The following is a 13,402-nucleotide window of genomic DNA, read 5'->3' as shown; positions in this document are numbered from 1 at the left end:
ATGTGAAGAGAGACATGATGGAGCTCTCTGAATATGTGTCCCAGGCGGGTATGAATCTAGCCTTGAGTAGCATCCTACTTTGCCAATGATGATGCTACAGTACCAGCAAAAAATATTTAACTTCAATAATTGGCTTAGTTTCTGGTGTCACGACAAGGGGATCCAATATCTGTCAGCCTGGGGAGACATGACTGACGAACCGCAATGCTTCACCAGAGAGGGTTTGCATTTGTCACCACTTGGCTTCTGGATACTGGTAAAAAACTTTATCTATTCCCATAATACATTTTTTTAGGCTGTGCCAAGTTGTTAAACCCTCCAACATAACAAAAATCAATCACAACTACCTAAAGGTACTGCAAATCAATGCTAAGAGTTTAAATAAGAAACTGCACTCTCTGGAAGCACTCCTCACCCTGGAGAATGCTGATACACATGCATTCATGTAAACATGGTTCAGAACCATGGAAAGTACCCTGGTTATCAAAGGCTCCAGTGCCTTTAATACATTTTGGCCTTCAGCTCAGGATAAAACAAACCTGGTGGACTTCTTTGAGACAGTTACCAAGGCTATAGATGAGGGAAAGGTGGTACACACAGCCTAACTATACCTTGCAAAGGCCTTTGACACCATTCCCCATTCTGGTACTATAGACAAACTCACCAGCCTGCACATAAACCTCTACAGCACAAGATGGGTTGCCAACTGGCTCATGGACAGAACCCACATGGTGAGAGTTGCAGGAGCTAGGTCCGACTCTGAACCGGTTACAAGTGGCATTCCCCAAGGCTCAGTTCTAGGACCCCTCCTGTTCAGCATATGCTTCTCAGAGGTACAGGTAAGCACAGGAGGACTATGGCTAACCAAGTTTGCAGACACCTGCAAACTAGGGGCTATAATTGACTCTCCGGCTGACACAGACATCCTCCAAAAGGGTCTCACTGAGGCGGATACCTGGTGTCAAAATCATGGCCTCAAGCTAAATGCCAAAAAGTACATACTCATCCCCTTTGGAAAAAACAAAGTACCCACAAACTACCACATAGGTGGTAGTCCCCTAAATACAGAAGACATAATAAGGGATCTGAGGACCCACGTAGATAGTAATCTCTCCTTTGATAATCACGTTGCCAAAGTGGTTAGAAAATCCTTCTATGTGGCCCACCTAATTACAAAAGGGTTCACATCCAGATCAAAAGAGGTCATTGTGCTCCTCTACTCATCACTCATCAGACCCATCATAGAGTACAATTCCACATTTGGGATGTCCTTTACAAGACACCTGCAACAGCTGTAAAGACCACAGAAGTACCTCACCAAGAGGATCACTGGCCTCAAACGGATGCCCTACGCAGCTTGACTGAAGAAACTCCAGCTGTACTCTGTTGCATACTGCCTACTCAGAGGTGATCTCTGCCTGACATACAAGGTCATGTCCAACCCAGAATTGATGGACATGCTCCACCTAAAGAAAACCATATCCTCTCAAGCCACACGCTCTAGGGATCTAAACCTCACCCCAACAATAAATAGGATGTGCTGGAGGGATAGATTGCAGTCCCAGAGACTTCCCATGCTTTGGAACAAGATTCCAATGTACATTAGGCAGAGGTCCTCGCTAACACTCTTCAAGAAAAACCTTGACAAGTGGATGGGAAACAGGAAGTTTACCCCGGGATCACTTCAGTGGCTCTCCTGGACAGAGGCACAGGGAACTAATCTAAGGGGGCAGCGAAAGCCAACACATTCTGGCTAGGCTTATAAATGCCTTTGGGCAGATAGCCTAGTACCTACCTATGAATCTATAAAGGGAGGAGGTGTCTCAGTGCTCATAAATGACAAGCATACTGCTAGACTGGTACAACAATATAACTCACTGGACTTTGCTCAGCTAACCATAGGTGGGACCCCTATCATATCCTTGCTAGCTATAGATCCCCAACGTGAATGTGGAAAATCACACCTCCTAACTAAATCTACTGGAATCTCTTAACATTCAACCTAACACCGTACTAATGCCAGAAATGTCAACTCCCACTCCATAAACTGGGAGACTTATATGACCTATAATTTACTTGTTTAGATGTTTTTTGACTTTGTCAATGCAAGCACCCTGGAGCAACTACTTAGCTCCCCAACTAGAGGTATAAAATATCCCAGACCTGGTACTCATGAACATGGAGAGATGCTGCTCCCTCCTGTGTATTAACTCCTCCCTGGTAAGATCTGACCACAAAATTATCTCCTTTAGCATTAAAACTAGCCTAGAACCCCCATCACACTCTAAACCTGCTAAGAACTTTGCTAAGGACAATTATCTCAAACTAAGTGACAGCTTATTACATTTCCATACCCCTCCAAGCCCGGACGGCACTAAAGCCTACTCTGAGCTGTACACAAAAGCACTCTTCATCCACATTCATAGCAGCATACATGAAGCAGTACCAGTCCAAGTTAGCCTAAGATTACTGGCAAAATAAACTACACTGGTGGACCTTTAGCATAAATAGGCTAGTCAGAAAAAGGAAAACAATCCTCTCCAAAGCCAAGAAGGAACAGACAAAACAGTGCAAAAAGACAGTCACCAGTCTAAGCAAACAAATTAGAGAGCTAGTCACATCTGCCAAACCAAACTATGAGGCAAAGATAGCCTCTCAGGGGAAAGATAACCATAAGACTTTTTTCTTTTCAAATTATGTTTGTAACCTCAGGGAAAACTCTCAACAATGTGCTGAGTTTATCATGAATGGCAACACATACAACCAGCCTGCTACTATAGCAAACCTGCTGCCAACAAGTTCACTTCAAACGTCTCCCTCCATCAACTACTACCACACTCAAAGAAATATGCACAGCCACCCCTTACCGGTCATTATGAGGTAGCAGGTCCTTACTGTGCTCACTAAAGCAAAAAATTCAGCCTCCGTGGGTCCTGGCAACATTCCAGGATGCTTCTTAAATAGCTTAAAACAGAATCTATCAGGGCCACTAAAACCCTCTTTAACCACAGCCTCCAGACAGGCTTTGTTCCAGAGGAATGGAGGGCTGCAGCAATTTTCCTTCTGCACAAGGAGTGCCCATCAACTGACCTAGGGAACTACAGACCCATAAGCTTGACCGGTCTTATCTGCAAGGACATGGTGATAATTATCATGGACCTGACCAATGATAACATAGGAACTCTCCAAACACTGAACCAGACCCAATATGGCTTTGTCACAGGGAGGTCTTGCCTGCTGAATCTGGTAGACTTATTTGAGAAAGTCATTAGGGCCATGGATGAGAGTAAAATGGTAAAAACCACTAATCTAGACCTGGTCAAAGCTTTTGACACAATCCTCAACTCAGGGATCATAGATAAACTTATCAAGTTAGGCATAAACCCCTACATCATCAGATTAGGGTTGCCAACTTTCCATGTCAAAAATTCTGGACATGTCTTGAAAGCAAAATGCATGTAATTTTGATACCCCCCCCCCCCCATACAGGCATACCAATGTTCCATTACTTGGCTATTTCTCCCCATTTGCCATAAACACTGTTCAAACCTCTCAGTGTGCATATTGTCTTCTGCTTTGCTTCTACAATGATTACAAATATTTGGAATTAATTTAAAACTTTTATTTCAAATTTTATAGCAGACACTGATAGACATTTGCTAAACAAAGCAATACAGTCTCACAGTGAAAACAGACTTAGCATTAAAACTCTCCTCTCTGCCTTTGAAACTCACATTCACTGAATCAGCATTGAAATCCACATTCAAAGAAAGTACTTCTGGTCACTGGTGGATTAAATTTACCTTTGGGCTGTTTTCATATCACATCCCCTTGCACATATTTTTAGGGCCATGCAAAAGTTCTTTGATTCACCTTTCTGACAGTATTAAATTATAATATATGATAATTAAATTATATGCTTTGTATAATACAGCAACACTTGTTAAAGCATGTTTTAATTTTATAGTTTTGAACATGTTTCCAGTAAGCAACGCAACAAAACATATGAAACATTAATGACAAAACTGCCCAGTTCAGCATATTTGTACCATAAAAGGTCACTCAAACTTCTGTCATTACAATCCACCAATATCAGTCAATATGCACAATCTTTGCATAAGTAAAAGTCATCTGAATAATTTCACATTAAAGAGCTCTGTAACTAATGAAAAGGTTGCTGCTAGCAAACAACTTTATATTTCAGTGTTTCATCTACAAATTCAGTGCCTGCTACCCTTGAAGAATAAATTGTCTATGTACATTAAAAAATGGTAAACTGGTAATCTGCCCTTCATCTGTGATTTTACACATCTGTCTACCAGCTACTTAGTAATCATATACAGTTGAATAAACAGCTGTTGCCGAAACACAGGCTCAACATTCTGCAGGGAACCCAGCAATGTGTGTGTGTTGAGTCTGTGTGCGTATATATATATATATATATATATATATATAAATATATTCAACTAACATTCTATGTACTGATCTATTTTTCTTGTTTCAACACTCTCTAGATGTCTGAGTCTGAACAAATAATTCACAGACAACTTTTAAATTACCTGGAGCACAGTCACCTTCAGTCCCATTATCATCATGGGTTTCATGCTAAGCCATGATGTTGACACTTCCCTAGTCACTTGGCAAAGCATATAAACATAGAAGTAGACAAAGATAATGCTGCAGTTGCCGTGACCCCTCAAAGGCTACTTGAAACACATGAAGTTTACCCATAGTACCATACTTTGATGACAACAAACTCAAACATAACCATGGTTTGTGAAATATGCAAACTTTCTGTGCAACCATACCATTTCCCAATTAGTATTGGGCATATATAGTATTTACGTAGCTAGCATGTACAACTACTGCAAGGGCTTAAATCTCAAAATAGTCAACCCTTCTCTTCTATGGAAAGAATGCCATCAAGTTCAGGTCTAAGCAGCTTTGCAGCAGAATATTAGCTGAAAAAGTCTAGCATGATATAACATCAACAAAACAAATTCCATCATGTTCCACACTAACAGGAAGAGCAAGGCACACAGCTGCAGTTTGGTAATTGGTGTTAATACTGGAGAAGAACTTGAAAATGTAATTCTACAGAGTAATGTATTTATTTGCATTTACTGAATTTGAAAATCTAACTCCATCTAGCCCCTTTAAAGCACCAAACAATGTTTTTATGCCAAACATGTTATATTTTTTAAAACATAGACATATGCATTAATAAAATAAGCATCAAATCATAGCAATATACATAAGCTGTTTTTACGGCAGTAGTGGAGACATCAACAATCATTGCCAATTACTTCATAAAGAATTATAACAAATTTTGATTTTCACAATCTCACTAGATATAAACAAACAACAGAATATTAAAGCAAATGATAAGATTTCTTGATAAGGAAAGTGATAGCCTGACAGAATATGTAAGGAAAGTGAAGTTCGGACTAAAGGTTAGCTATGGCCTTCTACATAAAACTTGGTATGAAATGGCCTGAGCTGCTAAAAGATTTTATTTAAATCAAATGACAAACAGCCCTGGGAAATAAAGGTCAAGGTTCATGTTTCGACTGGAAATAGACTAAAGAGGAACCTGTAATATTCTTTAGAATGTGAAAGATGAAATGTTATTTTTCTTTCAGATTTTTTATGAAAAATACTTCCAGTTCAGTTTTACACAGTTTCTGTTAACAGCATGTATTTACAATTCATTTTATTGTGTTTCTAGGCCACATGTTGAGCAGCAGTTGCCTTTTCATCATTTACATGTAGTCTTATATACAAGACAGAAATAAGTAATGCAGTTATGAGTCAGAAAGTCCTTCACTACTCATAAAATATGAAAAGTAAAATCGGAAGAAGAGCAAGAGGAAAGGCCAAAGCCTTAATCTCTGTGACACCAGATGATCTACTTCAGGGCAGTAGGTACAGTAAACTATTGCCAAAAACAATAAGGCTGCTGTGTACAGGCTTACCTAAAACCCATAGGAACAGTCATACATTGTATTCTGTACTCTCATGTCATGCTTTTGCCTCATCCACTGTAAAATGTTCAGATCTCATAAAATTACTCCATAGCCAAGAAATGTGCATCAGTGTTAGTCATACCTCTCCAGTTATATCTTTGAGATACAGCACTATGACTTTTGACTTTGTATTCAACCTCATTCCTCCTAGATTTATTGAATTTCTACTTCACTAAATAACTAAATTTAAACTCACACAAAGATTACTTGTAGTCACTAATTTTGGACTCTATTCCCTCAAAACCTTTGTTTTGGAAAATAAAAATGTGGTTCATAACTGTCAAACTATTAGCACAAGAATTCTGGATAAACCCAAAAATAATGAGGTGACAAAGGCTCAGAATCAGGGACAGAACCTCAATATCACTCTTATAAACTTAGAACATTGCTAGCTTAACAGGTTTTGCATTAGCATGCATTTTGGGATTCATATGAAGTCTGAAACTCAAATGTTTGCCATTATTTACTGACTTCAGTCTTCATTGTTTTACCAGGAAACCTCACATTTTATGTAAAGCAGAACAGAAATATTAGACAAATCTGGACATTCTGGACAGCGCAGTCATATGATGTGCCCCTCCTTTGACTTTTTATTGTAATCTTTTAAAAGACAGTGTGCATTTTAATGTTCAGGGATTAAAAGGTACATATGCTTTTACTCTTTATAACCATAAACAGGGTATTTGTAAAAAAGCATAATTTCCTCCTGCATGTTGTAGACACACATATGCACCCAGAGACAGACACACACACATATACCTCTCACTTGTCCAAATGTTTGGTGGTCTGCAGCCGTTAAGCAGTCCAAACATCTTCTGGAATTCAAATTCACTCATGCAAAACACAAAGACATAAACAATCTTGGTTTCTGAGTCTGCTGCATCTGGTCGCACAGACGCAAAGGGCATTTTTAAAAAAGATCTTTAAAATTTTTTTTTAATTAATTAAAATAAAATATTTTTTCTGGACAATATAGTGCAGTCTCCATTTTCCAGACAGTGTCCCATAATTCCAGACAGTCCAGAAGAATTCTGGATGATTGGCAACCCTATGTCAAATGGATAGCCAAATGGCTCACTGACAGGACACATGATGTTCAGATAAGTGAATCAACTTCCGATAAAAAAATTGTTACTAATGGTGTCCCATTGTGCTTACGGTTGGGACAACTCCTGTTTGGTGTACATTTCATTGAAGTGAAGGCCGATGTTGAGGGCCTCTGGTTTACCAAGTTCTCTGACAACTGTAAGCTGGGAGCAATCACTGAATCCACAAAAGATGTTGACATCCTACAGATAGGCCTAAAAATGACAAATGACTGGTTCCAAAAACATGGTCTGAGACTAAATGCTATAAAATGGGTAATCATACCCTTCTGTAAATCAGATATCCCTGTAAATTATAATACTGATAGCACACCCCTAAATGTAGACCCATTGGGGAGGGATCTAGGAACACAGAGAGATAGGAACCTAAATGTGACCACCAGGTAGCTATGGTAGTGAGGAAATCCTTCTGTGTGCCTCAGTTTATAAGTAAAGGCATGGAATCAAGATCAAAGAGAATCATAGTGCCATTGCACTTGGCCATCCTCAGGTCCATAATGGAGTACAGTGCTCCCTTCTGCATGTACCTAACCAGGTGCTTACACCAAATGGAATGGAACCCAGAGGTTTCTCACTAAAATACGAAGTGTAAGGCACATGTCTTATGCAGACCAACTAAAGGCTCTATTCCTTTACTCTGTATCATATAGTTTATTGAAAGGTGACTTATATATGATCTACAAAGCATTCTCTGCTCCAGCCCTGATGAAAATGTTACATATTCGCAAGAAAAATTATACAAAGGTCACATGGAGGGAGTCTACTAGCAAATGATTCTCTGAGAGGGATCTCAAAGTTTCTCAGTTCCAGTCCATCATCCACTTCATCTTTAATGTCTATCAGGTCTGTCAGAAATGTTTCAGACATAGATTGGGATCAACTGAAAAGTGTCTTCTCTGAGGCTTAGCTAGACAGGGGTGCCATACCATCTCCTTCTGTGCTTCCCACCTTCGTAAAACAGAGCTTGTCCCTTGGTCTCTTTAAAAAAGAATTTGGATACATTGATGAGGAACAGTAAATTCACTCCAGAGGTACTCCTCATGCCCTTTATGGACAGAGGTAGTCCGTAAAATGACTTGGCACTCCAACACCCAAGGACCTACAACCTTGGTAATATCCCATCCTATATCTCAGCAATTAAGATATAATATTGTCATATCTTGGGTATTATTGGCTAGGCTTGTAAAAGCTCTTGTGCCATTAGCCTAGTAATCACCTATGAACCTATGGACTGCACAGATGTCAGCATTCTCCAGGGTTAGGAGACCATCCAGGGAGGGCAGTTTCTTATTGAGACTCCATGCATTGAGCAGTAACACCTTTAGCCTGTCCTGAGTAGCTTTTGATATGTTGGAAGGTTTTTCTGTTTGGGAATGCCTAAAAAAGGCCCCATAAAGGTGGCAAATTTTATGGCCAGTAACCAAAAGCCTAGAGGTGACAGATCAAGACCATTCCTGGCAAAGCAGCATGGCCTGTCAACCTTGTCCTCCCCGTCTGACAAATATCGGACTCATTTGGAATGACACCAAGCTATGCCAATTGTTAAAATCAATCATTTTCTGCTGGCATTATGGCATCATCCTTGGAGATGGTAGAATGCTGCACAACACCGCTAGGCGCACACCTGCCTATGACACATTTTCTGAGAGCTCAGTCATGTCTCTCTTTATATAGTCCAAGGAGGTACATCTCAGTTCATTCATCCAGTAAGTGACCTGAGTGCTTGTGTACTCTGGTGAATCTGGCTCCTGACAGGCAGCTAAAAGTAACCTTCCCCTTATCCAGCCTGGTAATACAGGCATCAGTGTGTCTCAAAATGGAGTCTCCTATGACCAAAATATTGGGTTGTGGAGTGTTTCGTCTTATGGGATTGGTAGTTGAGACACAATGAGATATGGCTTTATGTGTTGTGATGTGAATTGTCTTTTTGTGTACATGCAGAGTTCCTGAGGACTGCTCCTGAGGAGCCTTTGAGGCCTGGGTAAGTTACATGTGAGAACTTCCGCATATGTGGGTCTATGTATGTGGTCCTTTGCAGGTGTGGTGAGTGATGTGTGTGAGTTGCTGACAAACTCTTTGTTGCTTTTTGTGTGTGAATGTGAGATTGTCTAGCCTCCAGTGTCAATGTATAACTACATCTCACACATACTGTATTTGTCTGTTCAAGAATTAAGTAGTTGTCAGTATACATAAAGCAGTTGTTAAATCTCCTCAGGATACCCATTTCCACCAAGTTGGATGCAGTGATACCAGGAAAGTGCCGATCCATGGTTGCAGGTCCTAATGTATACTTGAAAAGAATAGGAGTGGAGGGTGTTTGTAATTAGATGAGGGAAGGATGTTTACATGGTGTAATATGCAGCTAACCTGAATAGGAGTGGAGGGTGTTTGTAATCAGATGAGGGAAGGATGTTTACATGGTGTAATCTGCAGCTAACCTGAATAGGAGTGGAGGGTGTTTGTAATCAGATGAGGGAAGGATGTTTACATGATGTAATCTGCAGCTAACCTGAATAGGAGTGGAGGGTGTTTGTAATCAGATGAGGGAACGATGTTTACATGGTGTAATCTGCAGCTAACCTGAATAGGAGTGGAGGGTGTTTGTAATCAGATGAGGGAAGGATGTTTACATGGTGTAATCTGCAGCTAACTTGAATAGGAGTGGAGGGTGTTTGTAATCAGATGAGGGAAGGATGTTTACATGGTGTAATCTGCAGCTAACCTGAATAGGAGTGGAGGGTGTTTGTAATCAGATGAAGGAAGCATGTTTACATGGTGTAATCTGCAGCATGTTTGTAACTTTGTAACTGGATGAGGGAAGGAAGTTTACATGGTGTAATCTGCAGCGTGTTTGTAACTTTGTAACTGGATGAGGGAAGGATGTTTACATGGTGTAATCTGCAGCGTGTTTGTAACTTTGTAACTGGATGAGGGAAGGATGTTTACATGGTGTAATCTGCAGCGTGTTTGTAACTTTGTAACTGGATGAGGGAAGGATGTTTACATGGTGTAATCTGCAGCGTGTTTGTAACTTTGTAATCAGATGAGGGAAGGATGTTTACATGGTGTAATCTGCAGCGTGTTTGTAACTTTGTAACTGGATGAGGGAAGGATGTTTACTTGGTGTAATCTGCAGCGTGTTTGTAACTTTCTAACTGGATGAGGGAAGGATGTTTACATGGTGTAATCTGCAGAGTGTTTGTAACTTTGTAACTGGATGAGGGAAGGATGTTTACATGGTGTAATCTGCAGCATGTTTGTAACTTTGGAACTGGATGAGGGAAGGATGTTTACATGGTGTAATCTACATAATGTTTGTAACTTTGTAACTGGATGAGGGAAGGATGTTTACTTGGTGTAATCTGCAGCGTGTTTGTAACTTTGTAACTGGATGAGGGAAGGATGTTTACTTGGTGTAATCTGCAGCGTGTTTGTAACTTTGTAACTGGATGAGGGAAGGATGTTTACATGGTGTAATCTGCAGTGTGTTTGTAACTTTGTAACTGGATGAGGGAAGGATGTTTACATGGTGCAATCTGCAGCGTGTTTGTAACTTTGTAACTGGATGAGGGAAGGATGTTTACTTGGTGTAATCTGCAGCGTGTTTGTAACTTTGTAACTGGATGAGGGAAGGATGTTTACTTGGTGTAATCTGCAGCGTGTTTGTAACATTGTAACTGGATGAGGGAAGGATGTTTACATGGTGTAATCTGCAGCGTGTTTGTAACTTTGTAACTGGATGAGGGAAGGATGTTTATATGGTGTAATCTGCAGCGTGTTTGTAACTTTGTAACTGATGAGGGAAGGATGTTTACATGGTGTAATCTGCAGCGTGTTTGTAACTTTGTAACTGGATGAGGGAAGGATGATTACATGGTATAATCTGCAGTGTGTTTGTCACTTCGTAACTGGATGAGGGAAGAATCTTTACATGGTGTAATCTGCAGCGTGTTTGTAATTTTGTAACTGGATGAGGGAAGGATGTTTACATGGTGTAATCTGCAGCGTGTTTGTAACTTTGTAACTGGATGAGGGAAGGATGTTTAGTTGGTGTAATCTGCAGCGTGTTTGTAACTTTGTAACTGGATGAGGGAAGGATGTTTACAAGGTGTAATCTGCAGCGTGTTTGTAACTTTGTAACTGGATGAGAGAAGGATGTTTACTTGGTGTAATCTGCAGCGTGTTTGTAACTTTGTAACTGGATGAGGGAAGGATGTTTACTTGGTGTAATCTGCAGCGTGTTTGTAACATTGTAACTGGATGAGGGAAGGATGTTTACATGGTGTAATCTGCAGCGTGTTTGTAACTCCGTAACTAGATGAGGGAAGGATCTTTACATGGTGTAATCTGCAGCGTGTTTGTAACTTTGTAACTGGATGAGGGAAGGATGTTTACTTGGTGTAATCTGCAGCGTATTTGTAACTTTGTAACTGGATGAGGGAAGGATGTTTACATGGTGTAATCTGCAGTGTGTTTGTAACTTTGTAACTGGATGAGGGAAGGATGTTTACATGGTGTAATCTGCAGCATGTTTGTAACTTTGTAACTGGATGAGGGAAGGATGTTTACTTGGTGTAATCTGCAGCGTGTTTGTAATTTTGTAACTGGATGAGGGAAGGATGTTTACTTGGTGTAATCTGCAGCGTGTTTGTAACATTGTAACTGGATGAGGGAAGGATGTTTACATGGTGTAATCTGCAGTGTGTTTGTAACTTTGTAACTGGATGAGGGAAGGATGTTTACATGGTGTAATCTGCAGCGTGTTTGTAACTTTGTAACTGGATGAGGGAAGGATCTTTACATGGTGTAATCTGCAGCGTGTTTGTAACTTTGTAACTGATGAGGGAAGGATGTTTACTTGGTGTAATCTGCAGCGCGCGTGTTTGTAACTTTGTAACTGGATGAGGGAAGGATGTTTACATGGTGTAATCTGCAGAGTGTTTGTAACTTTGTAACTGGATGAGGGAAGGATGTTTACATGGTGTAATCTGCAGCATGTTTGTAACTTTGTAACTGGATGAGGGAAGGATGTTTACATGGTGTAATCTGCAGCATGTTTGTAACTTTGTAACTGGATGAGGGAAGGATGTTTACTTGGTGTAATCTGCAGCGTGTTAATAACTTTGTAACTGGATGAGGGAAGGATGTTTACTTGGTGTAATCTGCAGCGTGTTTGTAACTTTGTAACTGGATGAGGGAATGATGTTTACATGGGGTAATCTGCAGTGTGTTTGTAACTTTGTAACTGGATGAGGGAAGGATGTTTACATGGTGTAATCTGCAGCGTGTTTGTAACTTTGTAACTGGATGAGGTGTAATCTGCAGCATGTTTATAACTTTGTAACTGGATGAGGGAAGGATGTTTATATGGTCTAATCTGCAGCATGTTTGTAACTTTGTAACTGATGAGGGAAGGATGTTTACATGGAGTAATCTGCAGCGTGTTTGTAACTTTGTAACTGGATGAGGGAAGGATCTTTACATGGTGTAATCTGCAGCATGTTTGTAACTTTGTAACTGATGAGGGAAGGATGTTTACTTGGTGTAATCTGCAGCGCGCATGTTTGTAACTTTGTAACTGGTTGAGGAAAGGATGTTTACATGGTGTAATCTGCAGCGTGTTTGTAACTTTGTAACTGGATGAGGGAAGGATGTTTACGTGGTGTAATCTGCAGCGCGCATGTTTGTAACTTTGTAACTGGATGAGGGAAGGATGTTTACATGGTGTAATCTGCAGCGTTTTTGTAACTTTGTAACTGGATGACGGAAGGATGTTTACTTGGTGTAATCTGCAGCGTGTTTGTAACTTTGTAACTGGATGAGGGAAGGATGTTTACATGGTGTAATTTGCAGCGTGTTTGTAACTTTGTAACTGGATGAGGGAAGGATGTTTACATGGTGTAAACTGCAGCGTGTTTGTAACTTTGTAACTGGATGAGGGAAGGATGTTTACATGGTGTAATCTGCAGCGTGTTTGTAACTTTGTAATCAGATGAGGGAAGGATGTTTACATGGTGTAATCTGCAGCGTGTTTGTAACTTTGTAATTGGATGAGGGAAGGATGTTTACATGGTGTAATCTGCAGCGTGTTTGTAACTTTGTAACTGGATGAGGGAATGTTTACATGGTGTAATCTCCAGCATGTTTGTAACTTTGTAACTGGATGAGGGAAGGATGTTTACTTGGTGTAATCTGCAGCATGTTTGTAACTTTGTAACTGGATGAGGGAAGGATGTTTACATGGTGTAATCTGCAGCGTGTTTGTAACTT

Source organism: Protopterus annectens, chromosome 7.part1 (assembly GCF_019279795.1).
Source record: "Protopterus annectens isolate FY-2018-M chromosome 7.part1, PAN1.0, whole genome shotgun sequence".
Lineage (NCBI taxonomy): Eukaryota > Metazoa > Chordata > Ceratodontiformes > Protopteridae > Protopterus > Protopterus annectens.
Note: the sequence above shows the minus strand (reverse complement) of the source record.